Below are 12,759 nucleotides of genomic sequence, written 5' to 3'. Positions count from 1 at the left end.
CGTGAGCCAGGACATGCTTCAGCACACATGGAAGCCCTGGGTAGGTGAGCTTCCCCCAGATCTCACACAATCCATGCAAATGCCAAGCTCTGCAGTGCTCAGTGCACATCCAAGTGTCGGTGGCACTGATGTCTGACTGCTTAGGGGAATAATCCCACCAAAGCCCCGTAATAAAAGTTTCCAGGATCAGCTTGGAATGATTTGGGAGAAAGTTTCCCTGGTTTCTTTTGTTTCTTTTCAGTCTCCCAATGACAGATGACAGTAAAAGTCAGTCCCTAAAAATCCTATGCATGACAGACTGACAACAACCATAAAATTGTCTCTTCCCTACAGAGCTTTGTTTTTTCTGCAAGGCCCGATTTCATGTTTATGATGGTTGGGGAGAAATTGTAGGAGGGCTGAAGGAATCTTTCCTTTAACATTACTGTGCAAAAACCCCAAGGTTTTGCAATTGCAAGTAGCAGATAAACTTTTAAAAGACAGAAAAGGACATTTTACGTCAGGAAAACTGTAACAAAACAAAAATCCTAAATCTGTATCAGTTATAAAAGAAACCTAGGTTCATGAAAGAGGGCTGGATTTATCTCCCAGCTCCAATGGATATCAACACTAGAAAGTATCAAAGATAATTTAAATGTCTCTTTCTTCCCTGTCTTTATTTTTAAATGGAAGATAAATTGGTTTAAGTAATTCAGAGCACAGGGTTTCTGCTCTGAATGAGTGTGGCCAGTTGTTTCTGTGCCGTAGTTTATGGATTGTTCTGGAGAAAAGTAACAAATATTGGCTACCCACCAATAATTGTTTGAGAAAACCAGATATGTTCTGCAGATTTTGGCTATGCCTTTAGTCCTTGTATAAGCAAAATGGGTTGTTTTTCAAACACTGCACTCACTGAACCAAGCCTACAGATGGTATTTGTACTAATCCAGCAAATTCTGCCCTCTACGACATCTGCACAAAGGCCACGGCCAAGTTTGCAGACAGACAGTGCAAATTTTCCCACTTTGGAATCGTGTGGAAGAGGGAAGGTTTGGTCAGTGGAGATGTACACCAGTATGAATTGAGATCCTAATGTTCCTCCCTGCCCAAGTTTCCCATTAGGGAACAGAAAGGAAAACTCATAAACCCTCCAGCAGCACATACCATCGCTGAGGCCTCAGCTCCAAAACCCTCTGCAAATCCCTCCAGCCTTCCTGCCTGAGCCATGCCATGCACTTTCCCACCTATGGTCCCCCATTTTCCATGGGAAGGGGATTCCCACATGGGATAGTGTCCTCCAGCACCCACAGCAATCATTGCCACCGTGGCTGATGCACTGGCACGACCCAAAACTGCCCAGAGCCAGCTTCAGAGAGAAGCCCAACAATGGTGCACTGTATTTAACACTGTGTGCTGTGGGAAATGGAGAGAAGACAAATGGACTTTATTTTACAACATAAAGAATGTTACACCCTTTGGTAATACGTAACTAATAACTTAAACCCATTAAAAACTGTGATCTCTATGCTACCACTCACGAATGGAGCCAAAGCTGTAAAAATTCATGAAGGAATCAGTAGCAGGCTGGCTGGGGTTACAAAATCTACAAAAACTGCTAGAAGTCACAGTTTTCTCCATGAAAGGCATGGCCATACCAAATATCCCACACAGCTCGCTTTCTAATCCATTCCCAGGAAGCTGCATTGTGTGAGGCTGAGCAGATCTTAACATCCAGCAAGGTCAGAGGCAGCGAGGGGCAGGGGAGGGTGGGAGACCACACGGATGTGTGGTCCCACTGAGTGTGGGCTGCCAGGGCAGGAGGGAACCCTGAAATGCCCCCAGCACTCTAGACCTGAGTTTGCCCCATGCTGGGTGTCGTAGGGCTGGTAGTTGACTGATCACGCTGGGAAACAAAAGCTGTACCTGGAAGAAAAGGGCTCCTTTTCATTTCCAGTCCCCAAGTCAGGCAAAAATTAATGACTAAATTCACCTTTCTCTGATGTTGTCCATCATGCAAATATTGGTGGGCAGGAGTCAATATGAACTTTAAACACACCTGACACAGGTGGCTCTTGCCTTTCAATGGTAAATGGCCACTGGCCAACAATTCATGGCACAGCATAAAGGAATCCTTGTGGCAAGCAGCTTTCCTTCTGTATATATTTGTTATTCCAGAATGAAGCTATTCATCAGGGCTGAGATGAAACTGCTCAGGTGAACAACTTCCTGAAACCCAGTGCTCCTGCAGGAGTGTGACCAAAATCAGCTGCATGATGAATGTGGTGTGTGAGCCTGAATATCTGGGAGAAAGCACAGATCTGGAGATGGTGGAGGGCAGGATGCAGCTGGTAGAAGATGCCCAGTTGTCCAGGACTCTGCTGCTGCAGCATCCTTGTTGTCATATCTCTCCCAGGCACTGGTCATGCTGAATCATTGCACTGGGGATTTTTATACAGCCAGTGGATCTTTTCCTTGTCCTCTGAATTGCATCCTTCTGCCAGCAGACCAGCACTGACACAGCATGGATGGAAAAAAAGATCAGTGAATGGTGTTATGTTTTCCCATTTCAGCAGTTGACCTGTGGATTTTTCCAAGAACGGTGATCTGAAATAAAAATCAGGCTGAACTCAGAAGTGTTCAATGGCACTGCTTTTTTCCTACAAAGCAGTTGCAGTGTATCTCCAGGAAAGCAGACATAACCCCACACGGGTTGTACTTCATCATTCTGCAATTTCAGTGCAAGCCTGTGCATAAATTCTTTTGTTTTTTGGATGAAGCATATCCTATTCTAGTATCATTTAATCAAAATAAAAAATAGGTTGCATGGTATCCAAAAAAGATATACAGACTAAATATTTTGGTGTGTAGTCACCAAAATAACTGTAAAGAGGATTTTGTAAGCAGTTTGGGAAGTTTTCTTTTGGCTTATGCATACAGAAATCTTTCCGTAATATCAGAGTTGGGATTAATTTATCACCAAGCCCAGGAACTGTTCCCAATTGGAATTAGCCACACTAATGTCTGGAGCTTACATGCACAGCTGCAGCAAACTCGCTCATGTTTATTATTGTAGTTTTTCTTGTCTTTTAACAGTTCGTACACTAATGGAAGAGCAGGAGCTGAAGCTGCTCGTCTCTGCTCTGCCATTGCAAAGAGTTTCTTAAAACAGGAAAGCACCTTAAGGGCTGGTTTTAAGCTCCTGATGGGATCAGTAATAGGCACAGAAAATAGCTGCATGCTTTAAAGTATTTTCTGACTGTTTTTAGAAAATCTCTGAAAGTTGAGTACAGAAGATTGCATCTTTCTGTGTTTCTTGATTTTGTTTTAAAGACTGCTCTGGAAAACTGCTCTGTAGCAAAGAACTGGAGACATAAGTCTTAGCTGAAGGGGCAACACAAAAGAGGAACAAGAAAAAACAAATTTAGCTGCTATACATACATTCCAAACGTGGTGATAGCAGAAATACAGTATCAAGCAAGGCAGCTGGCAGAGATGGGATATTTTGGCACCAAACACTTTCTTTTCCTTGATGCTCATGCAGGATATAAGTCATTCTGCCTCTGAAAAGAGAATGTACTGACAGCATGAAAATCAAACCTATTAAAAAAGAAATTCTTATAGATCAAACTGACAGGTTATCAACTGGTATGTATTAAAACTTCCATGCAATGTGCATGACATAATCTGGAGCTCAGGGACTATTCTAGGGCTCTATCGTGTCTGTGGGCAAGTCTCTGCATTGGGATTGTAGCCACATCAATTCTTTAGGGCTTTTCTGTGGTTTTGGGCCTGTGGCCCTATTTTTTCATCCCATGGGGGCATAGGAGGAGGGCAAGAAAGCAGGTCTGACATCTGTGTCACCTTCCATGGGAGCTGGGTGAGAGCCAGGAGAGGCATCTGGCCTGAGAAGTGGAAGCAATTCCAGGTCTTGTATTGTAGGCATCATAACAGGACAGTAATGTATTTCTATTCCCAGGTTCATTTTGAGCATCATGTATACACTAATGCAGCTGGAATGTGTCCAGATTATCTGTTCCTTTATACAAGAAAACAGCCAGAAGCAGAGAACCCGAGGAACAGGCAGTGCTGGTGACTGCCAGATGTCTCAGACCTTGTGAGATCCTCACTTGGCTGAGAGCCTTGTCCTTCCTGGTCAGGGCAGGCACCCCTGCCAGACACAGCTGCAGGACCTGCCTGCTCCCAGTCTCCCTCATGGCCATGTCCTCTGCAGGTTTTGGGGAGCAGAAGTGCTGGGGAGGGCTAGGGAAGAAAAGGGAATGAATTGAAGAGGGATAGATGAGGAGGGTGAGTAAAGGTGACTTCTTCTGGTACTTGCATCCTGCAGATGCTCTTTGTAACTCCAGGGGTATTTATCCTCCCTGTCTGGGCTTCAGATGGAGGAAGGAGCTGTTCTGGCAGCCTGGCAGTCTGGCTTTGAATTGCTGCTGCTCCCCCAGGTGGGAAAAGGCAGAATTAACTAAGGAGCAGCAGGCAGAGGTAAAGAAGGCACTTCCCAAGCAGCAAGAACTGAGAAAACACTTCCCTGTCAGGTACTTCTGAAAAAAAAAAAACAAAAAAAAAACAAGGCTAGAGGCAGTGTGTACTTGTGTGTATGTGTCTGTGTGTTCATGTGTGTCTGTATGTGTGTCTGTGTCTCTGAATGTTGGTGTGTCTGTGTGACCATGTGTCTGTGTGTCTGTCTGTGTGTGTCTGTCTGTGTGTGTGTGTGTCTGTCTGTGTCTCTGTTTGTGTATATGTATGTAAACTGCTGATTCAGACTTATGCAAAATTTGCTCACCATTTTCCACCACGTGTGTCTTGCTCCCTTGCATGTCCCAGGTCATGAATCACAGATTTTAGGATACTACACAGATATCACTAATGATCTTATGGAGCCATTTGCCTACAGCTCAGCATCATCCAGCTCAGAAAAGCTTGAAGGTTGTTTGTATTTACAGTGACAGAGAAAGAATGGGGGAATCTGTTGGTACAGACAGGCAACTGGCAGGCAGGATAGCAGGTTTTAAAATTTCTTTCAGTTGATGTTTCTGCAGGCAAGCTGTGAGGGAAGAGGCATGAAATACTCTGGCTGACCAAGGAGAAGGAAAATGGCTAAATGAGACTGCTTGTTAGGGACACAAGGAAAGGAATGAATTCCCTTTTCAATTTTGCATCTTTTCTCCCTCCTGCCACTATTGCCCTGCGTCTCTGACAGGTCACAGGTGTATCAGGATGTTCACACGGACACAGACACGCACACTCCAGCCCCAGGTGGCTGCAGGATTCAGCAGCTGCTCTGTGCTCAGACAGGTGAATGTGCTGTGCCCACGGGGCCCTGGGCTCTGCTGCTTTGGCTTTTCTTGCTTGTCAGTGCCAGAAGCAAAGATCAAGCAGAAGAGCAAATGAGCTGGGGGTTTGGGATCCTGTATTCCTGCTGATAAGGATCACTAAGCCTTGGAGTGAACTTGAGCAGCATCACCTGTGCTTTACTAGTAACAAGGGAACACCTTGGGCTGCCTTTTCCTCTGTGTCTGTGGGAGGGCAGCTGTGGACAGCATCCTGTGCTGGGGAGGAGCTGGGCTAGGTGGGGAATGGGGACTAGAGTCCCTAGCAAAGCCCTGCTGCTATTTTACTGCACAGACTGCATAGGAAGGCTCTGTCCCTTCCCTTTGCCTCCACTGCTGTGCTGCTTTCCTGGAGTTATTTTCATTTTAGCTGTATGCCAAGTTTAAGGCTTCAAGGATTTTTCTGCACTGACCTTTAAATCCCTTCACTGGTCAATATGATGCACCACCATTCAGTATAATATCCTTCTGTCTGGTTTGCTGGCTCCAGACTTATTATTTTATGTTTCTGTACATTAAACTGCATTTTCCATTCACTGGCCCTGGCAACCAGTGGATTGAAATCCCTTGTTCCTCGTTATTTGTTCCCTCTCCAATTTGGTGCCCTCCACAAACTTTGATAGTTGTGGAGGCATTTTCATTCGAGTCATTTGCAGGTATTATAAATGAGGGAAGTCCCTTGGTGTTCTCATTTGTTGAGCCTTTACAATACAGGATTACCTTTTTGAAGGAGGACTCAGAGGATATTAATAGATACCTCTTGCTGCAGATCCTCTGGAAGACACTGCTGCTGTCACCGAGGCTTTCTTACCTCTGCACAGATGAAGGCTGCGAGTCAGGCTTTGCCAAAATTGCTCTGGAGTGTAAGGGCTGTGAAAAATGGAGAAAGGGAAAGGGGAAGGGAGTGAAGCACCAGGAACAGCAGCTGAATAGGGAGTGGAAGTTATTATGGGAAAACAGGAATCTGGGGTACCTGAAGTAATGCCCTGAGAAACAAAGGGAACTTGAATGTAGCCAAAAAAAAGGAAATATTTTCCCTCTATTGATGGGTTTGTACGACCCTGGTATGTACATCACCCTTGTTTTTAACTCCACTACCTGCCTGTGGTCTCCTGGGAGGTGTTTTCTCATGAAAAAAAAAAAAAAAAAAAAAAGAAAATAAAAGAAAAGAAATGTAAATCCCAATGCTGCAAAACCAAGTGGAGCTCTGAGCCTGCTGTCCTGACCCCAGCCCAGCACAGCTCAGCCTGCCAGCCCAGCCACCAGCCCACAGTGACAGCACAAACCCTGACTCCTTGTGGATATTTACAGCCACCTCTGAGCCACAGAAGGAAACAAAATTGTCTCCCAGTCAGCTGTGCAGGTTTTATTAGGTATGTGTTTTGGTTTGAAGCCAAAGTGCACTCGGCTGTTTTATCAGTGTTTATTCCTGTCTTTCACAGCCCTTATCAGTTATCCCCATCAGACCTGTGAGCTCTTCGAAGGCTGAGTCACACAAATAAGGCTTTTATCTACAATCAAATCTACAATCAGGCAACAAAACCCCCTCACCTCGCTTCTGTTTAGAGTCCCCACTCAGGCTCTTACAGAAAAAAGGGATTTAACAAAGGAATGTCACTAATTATGCTCTCCCTCCATCCCCCAGATGGTGATGCCTGATACAGGTACCTGTGGGTACTTGAAATGAGCACTCAGAGGTGCTGTCTCTTTAATGGAAGACTTCTAGGAAAGTGAACTTTAACGTTTAAACTTCCCTATGAAAAACAGATTCATGTTAAGTTTGATACCATTTGCCTCAGGATGATCTCAGCTCTTAAAATATGATGGTTTTAGTCAGATTAAGAGCCTATATTGTTGCTGAAGAGAAAGAAGGGTGCCTCTTTAATTGCAGCCCAAATCTACCTAACAATTGCCACATGTTGAGCAAGATTTAAGAGTTATTAAATATGAAAGCCACTATTGCTCTTCCACTACAAGCAGCCTTTGTTTTTTAAACCTGGAAAGCACTAAGTAAAAAGGGGAGGAAAATGTAAAAAACAAACCCAAAAATAACCCCACTGAAAACCTGAAATCTGAAGGGATATGTTTGCTTTTTGTGGAGGTTGCTGCCAGCACAATGCATTTCTCTCTGCTGCAGCAATTCCTGCATTGAGTGAAACAAGCTGCTAGTGGGTCTGGTGATCTTATTGCTAGATAAACTCAATACAAGTTCCCAATAGTTGTTGTTTAGTTGCTGTCTGTTATTGGAGATTATTTACAATGGGTTGATAACCTGATCAGAGCTGTGCTAAGCAAAGTCCCCTCTGACTGATGGTGCTCCAGGCAGAAGGGCTCAGGCCAGCAGAAACACCCAGCACCCCCTCCATGAAACCTTCCTCAAACCTCTCCTGCTCTTTGGACTCTCAGTGCAAAGAGCATCCTGGGGAAGGAAGTTGCTGCTGCTGGAGGTGTTGTAACTGAGCAGCTGAGCAGTCTCAAACACCTGAAGCCCAGCACAGTGCTGGCTGCCATTCACTCTGTGGAGGAAGCTGAGGAGTGCCTGGCCCCACTGGTCCTCAGGGCCACGAGCCCTGCTGTCCTGGAGCTTGGCAGCAGCTGGGCACAGAGACCCAGGGTGCTCCCTGCACTAGGACAGTGTTTGCCACACTGCTGTCATATTCACTGCTCCCTGTGTGTCCTGGCTGCCCCTGTCTCCCCCAAGCAAACCTTCTGGCAGCAAACACCTGGCAGCAGGTTAGGGCAGCCCACTGTTGATGCCACCACTTTGGGCAGCTTGGCTTTGCACAGCTGAGTCCAGCCCTAGATACAAGCCCAGGCTGGGCAGGAGCCAGCAGGCAGGGCAGACCTGTACCTGCCAGCTGCTGGGGAGGAGCTCTGAGAGGCAGGACACAGCTCCTCACTGTGCCCAAGAGCAGCAACGTGTCTGTTTTAGGGAGCTCTCTGCTCACTTTACATCTGTCTGTGCTGCAAGTTGCTCTTTGCTGTTTAGGACACTGGTCCTCAGGGCAGCTGGGCTGGATGCCAGAGCCCTGACATGGGTCCTGAAGAATCCTCAGGGTGGAACACTCTCTTCTTCCCCAGCTGTGAGCAGAGCAGCCCAGGTCCTTCAACTGGCTTCTACCCATTGCTCAGTCAGGTGAATTTTCAGCTGAACCTCCCATAATATTTTATTTTTCCTTGTTAGGAATAAACCCTCCAACATGGGACAGATGCTGTGCTGGGCTGTGGTGCCTCTCTGAGAATAACCTGATTGACTTGAGCTATCAAATTCAGTCCAAAGCAACAATCCAGCATGTCTGCTCAGCTAACTGAGACCACAGGATACAGCTGTGTTGGAGGGTAGAGCAGCCCTAAAACAGGTCAAGGCAATAAAGGGGTGTTTTTACAAATCATCTGTTATAACTTGCAGAAGGTTAATGTTGGGTCAGAAGGAGAGTTACAGCTACTGTCTCTTAAAAAAAGAGAAAAAGAAAAACCTAAACCATGATTTTCAGAGGTCAGTGATTAAATTTTTTTTTTGGATGTTAGCCCTCTACTCCCTTTCCACAGTGCTTGATAGTATTTCAGAGAGATCTTCAGCCTCCAGCAGCAGGATTTTAAAGTTATGGTAATATAGCTTTCATACAATCCATTATTCATTTTTCTCTGTCTCCATTTAGCAGTCCTGGCAGCTAAGTAGGATGGTAGAGTTTAGGGCAGGGACCACTGTATATCTTTGCAGTCTGGCAGGAGAGCTCTGCTAAGTCTCTCAGGTTACAGGGAAAGCAATTTTCATTTTCCCTTCTGCTCAGTAAAGTAAACCCCAGCTCCTTATTTTCAACCAAGGAATCACAATGGTTGGATTTTTTGGTGTCTGTTCTCAGACACACCCCTGTAAATCTGGAGATGTTTACAGAGCTGGGAGCCCAGTTCCCTCTTTGGCAAGGTGTGAGGAAGGGGAAAGCAGTTGCCTATACACCACGTTTTTAATCTTCCTTTTCTACAGGGCTCACAGAAGTAATTTCTCCTCCTAAGCACCTTGGACTGGCTGAGCATTGCCCCTGAGGTACCTGCTGGGAAACACTCAATGCATTGTCCAGCCTGTTTCCAACTGTCCTCAAAAACCTTTTCCTCAGCCTAAAATCCCCACAACAAATTACAATTTGTGCTGACAAGGAAAAAATTAAACCCCTTCACTCCTAAAGTAGGTGGAAGTGTTGTTTGGAGTACAGCATTGCAGTCAGGATCCCAGGTTCTGCCTTTGTCCATTCTCTGGGTGTCCTTGCCAGACATGATCATGATGTTGAAATTTCTTTAACAAGCAGGACCAAGTTTCAGAACAAAGCCAAATCTTTTTTCTTTTTCCATCCCCATGGTAGAGGTAGAAAGCTGAGAGAGATATTTTGTGACTAATCATCATGGGAAAGGGAATAATCAGGGCATTTTGGGAATAAACCAGCTTTCCTGAACTTTCACTCTTTGGCTCCACCCTTCTCCCCAACAATAAAACAGATCCTCAATTATTGTGCTAACAATTGAATTGACACGAATTTGGCATTGTTTCTTCTTCTTTCTCTTTTTCTTCATTTTATTTTTTAACTTTTAAACTTTCCTTTATTATAAAATTCCAGCTTCCAATTGACCCTTGAATAATTGGTTTTGTTGCAAGGGTTATTTGAGGTCTAAATGAGCCCAATGACATCTGTTTAATTTTAGATCCTTGGAAAATATTCTAAAATTAATGAAATCCAAATGTACAGCAAACTAATAGAACAATTTTATTTATTAAAATGATAGTTAAAAATAATTCTAAACATTTCAAGAAAACAAAATAGGTGGATGGGATTTGTCATTGTTTAAATTGCACTTATTATATTAAATTTCAGTGAAATGCCCTCTTGACCTTCCACAGTTTGCTTGATTTCCTCATCAGTCTCCTTCCAGCTAATTTGCTTTGACATAAACAAAAAGAAAGGGACTCAAGAATCAAATGCAGTCATCCACTATTTGGGGTCTCAGTGCTGATTATAGCCAGATACAAATAAGAATGGATGGAACTTGCTAAAAGCAGGACCATGTTATTAATTCTTCATGAATATTTGGATGGTCATGGGAAATGTATGAAGCGACACAAATCTCAAATGTGTCACAAAATGCAGCTTGAGGGCTCATTCCTTTCCAAAATGCAGTTTGAAATGTCGTTGAAATGCATGATTTGCAGTTTTCCTCTTTTAGCAGTTTTTAGTCCTCCTCTTTGGGCCACAGAAATGTTGTTACATAAGTGAACAATCACAAATCACAGGTGAGGAAAGGTGATTTATCCTTTTTGTGCACTTGATTTGCTACATGGACTATTTTGAGAGGAATGCTAACCAGACACCACTGACCGTCCAGGAGTGAATTTCTGCAAATGTTTTAATATCCTTAATGGAGCTGGTGCCAGGATTCTATTTAATTATCACCTCTTGTGTGGTGTGGAGCCCTCCAAAACAAACACAAATTACAGTTTGTGGGAATATGGATACACACATATAATATATGTATTTTTACAGGAAATAAAATGGAGTTTTGCAGTACTTTTGTGCACCATGGCTTTGTACAGCATGTGATAAGTAGCAAATTGGGCAGCAGCAGTGACTCTGCAAGTAAACATGATGTTGTCAGTGATACAGGTGGTGATTCCCACACACATCCACTTTGAAAATGAAATAAAAATAATGTGGGGAGAGTTCCCCTCAGCCTTATGGCACATCTCAGGAATATTTTAAATAGACTGTTTAGGAAAGGATTTTCTACATAGAAACAGAATGTACCTGGGGTAGAGTGTGTAGTTCTGTTTCAATTACAGCCTCACCAGGAATGACAGTGACCATGACCCAGGTGTGGCACCTGGGAATACAGTGCTGAGTATCTGGATGCACGGAATTTTTAAAGTTGCTTTCTCTTTCTGGACACCAGCTGGACTCCTAGGTCACTTCTGAAGCTGAATGTCAGCTCACCTTTTGGAATGCAGAAGCATGGAAAGCTAAAACTAGGGTTAGGATTCTGGAAACCTCTTAAAAATCATGAGGCACAGAATGGCTCAGAGAGGGGATCAGTCTAGCCAGGTCCTTTTATTTCCACCCAGCTTTTTTTTATGAGCAAAGAAAACCAGAATTCTTGATAAATCTGAAGAGCCATTTGTGCTGATAACAAACCTTGCATGGAGGCAATTCAGTCCATGCATAGATCTTGCTGTTCTTCTGGTCTATGGATTAAATTCCTGTTTAGCAAAAGCCAATGAAGAATCAATATTATACATGTCTTCTGACATATCTCCAGTTATCATATTTGAGGTCATTCATTTTGTAGAGCTTTTTCTGGTTGGTCTTTACAGTATCTTTTTGCACTGATTTCTCTTGGCTCCTTTGCCAGACAAAGGCATTAATGTGAGAGGTCTGATTTGACTCTGGCACTGTTGAAGGCCACTTTTTTTTGAGGTAAACTAGATAGGAGCAATACCTAGTTTCTGCCACTCAAAAGGCAAAAGCAGTCTAACCTGTTTAGAAATTCTCTGAATTCTGTTCAGTGAGTTTGGTACTTTCTCAAGCAGCTGTGGATGCTTGAAAAGAAGACCACACTTTGCACAGAAACTGTTGGCAATTTTTCATGAAATTCCAAGATTTCTGAAGGGTTGGGCAGAATCTACTCTGGTGCCTATGAAATCTCTCAAGTTCTTGAGAATCACTGATTTACTGCTAACAGTAAATTAGGCTAAAGCTGACAAATACATAAAAGATTGGTGGAATCAGAGCAATCAGCATCATTCTGGAAGCTGGATGTATTTGCTGTACTTATATCTGATAACAACATAAAACTGTTTAAGCACAGTTTATTGGACATTTCTCTGTAGTACAGGTGCTGAGCTCCAGATAACTGTGCTACAAGGCTCAGTGCTTAACCTTATCATTCAGTCATTTTTAGCTCAGTTGACAGAAGGATCACTGGTGTAGCTGCAATTGGAGTTTACAATGTTTGCAAGTATTAGGTGCCTTGTAGCTTAATGCTATAACTATAGGGACAATAAATTACATGGTCATTAGAGGGCTTTAGCTATTCATATAGTATTAAGCATAAGAAGGACAGTAACATTTCTCTAATAACACATAAAATGTATATTCCAATTAAAACTGTAATAGGATAGACTTGGCATTACATTACAGCCTCTCACGAATTTCACTGCTCAGAAATTATTACCGTTAAAATCATGGTTTCAAAAGACTTGTGCACAGGGATAATAAATTCTCCCAAGCAGTTTAGAGAGAAGCATTGAGCCTCCATGGAGAGAGACTGTGCCTTAAAGCTGGGAAAATTCAGCCACTGAGCAAAGGTTTGAGGTGTTGGATTTCTTGCTTTCTTTTTTGTTCTCCACCTTTGGCTGGCTCCCCAAACCAAGTGTGTCTTAATTAAAAGCAAT

The sequence above is a fragment of the Oenanthe melanoleuca genome, chromosome 13, assembly GCF_029582105.1.
Source record: "Oenanthe melanoleuca isolate GR-GAL-2019-014 chromosome 13, OMel1.0, whole genome shotgun sequence".
NCBI classification, from domain to species: Eukaryota; Metazoa; Chordata; class Aves; order Passeriformes; family Muscicapidae; genus Oenanthe; species Oenanthe melanoleuca.
This window is presented reverse-complemented; position numbering follows the sequence as displayed.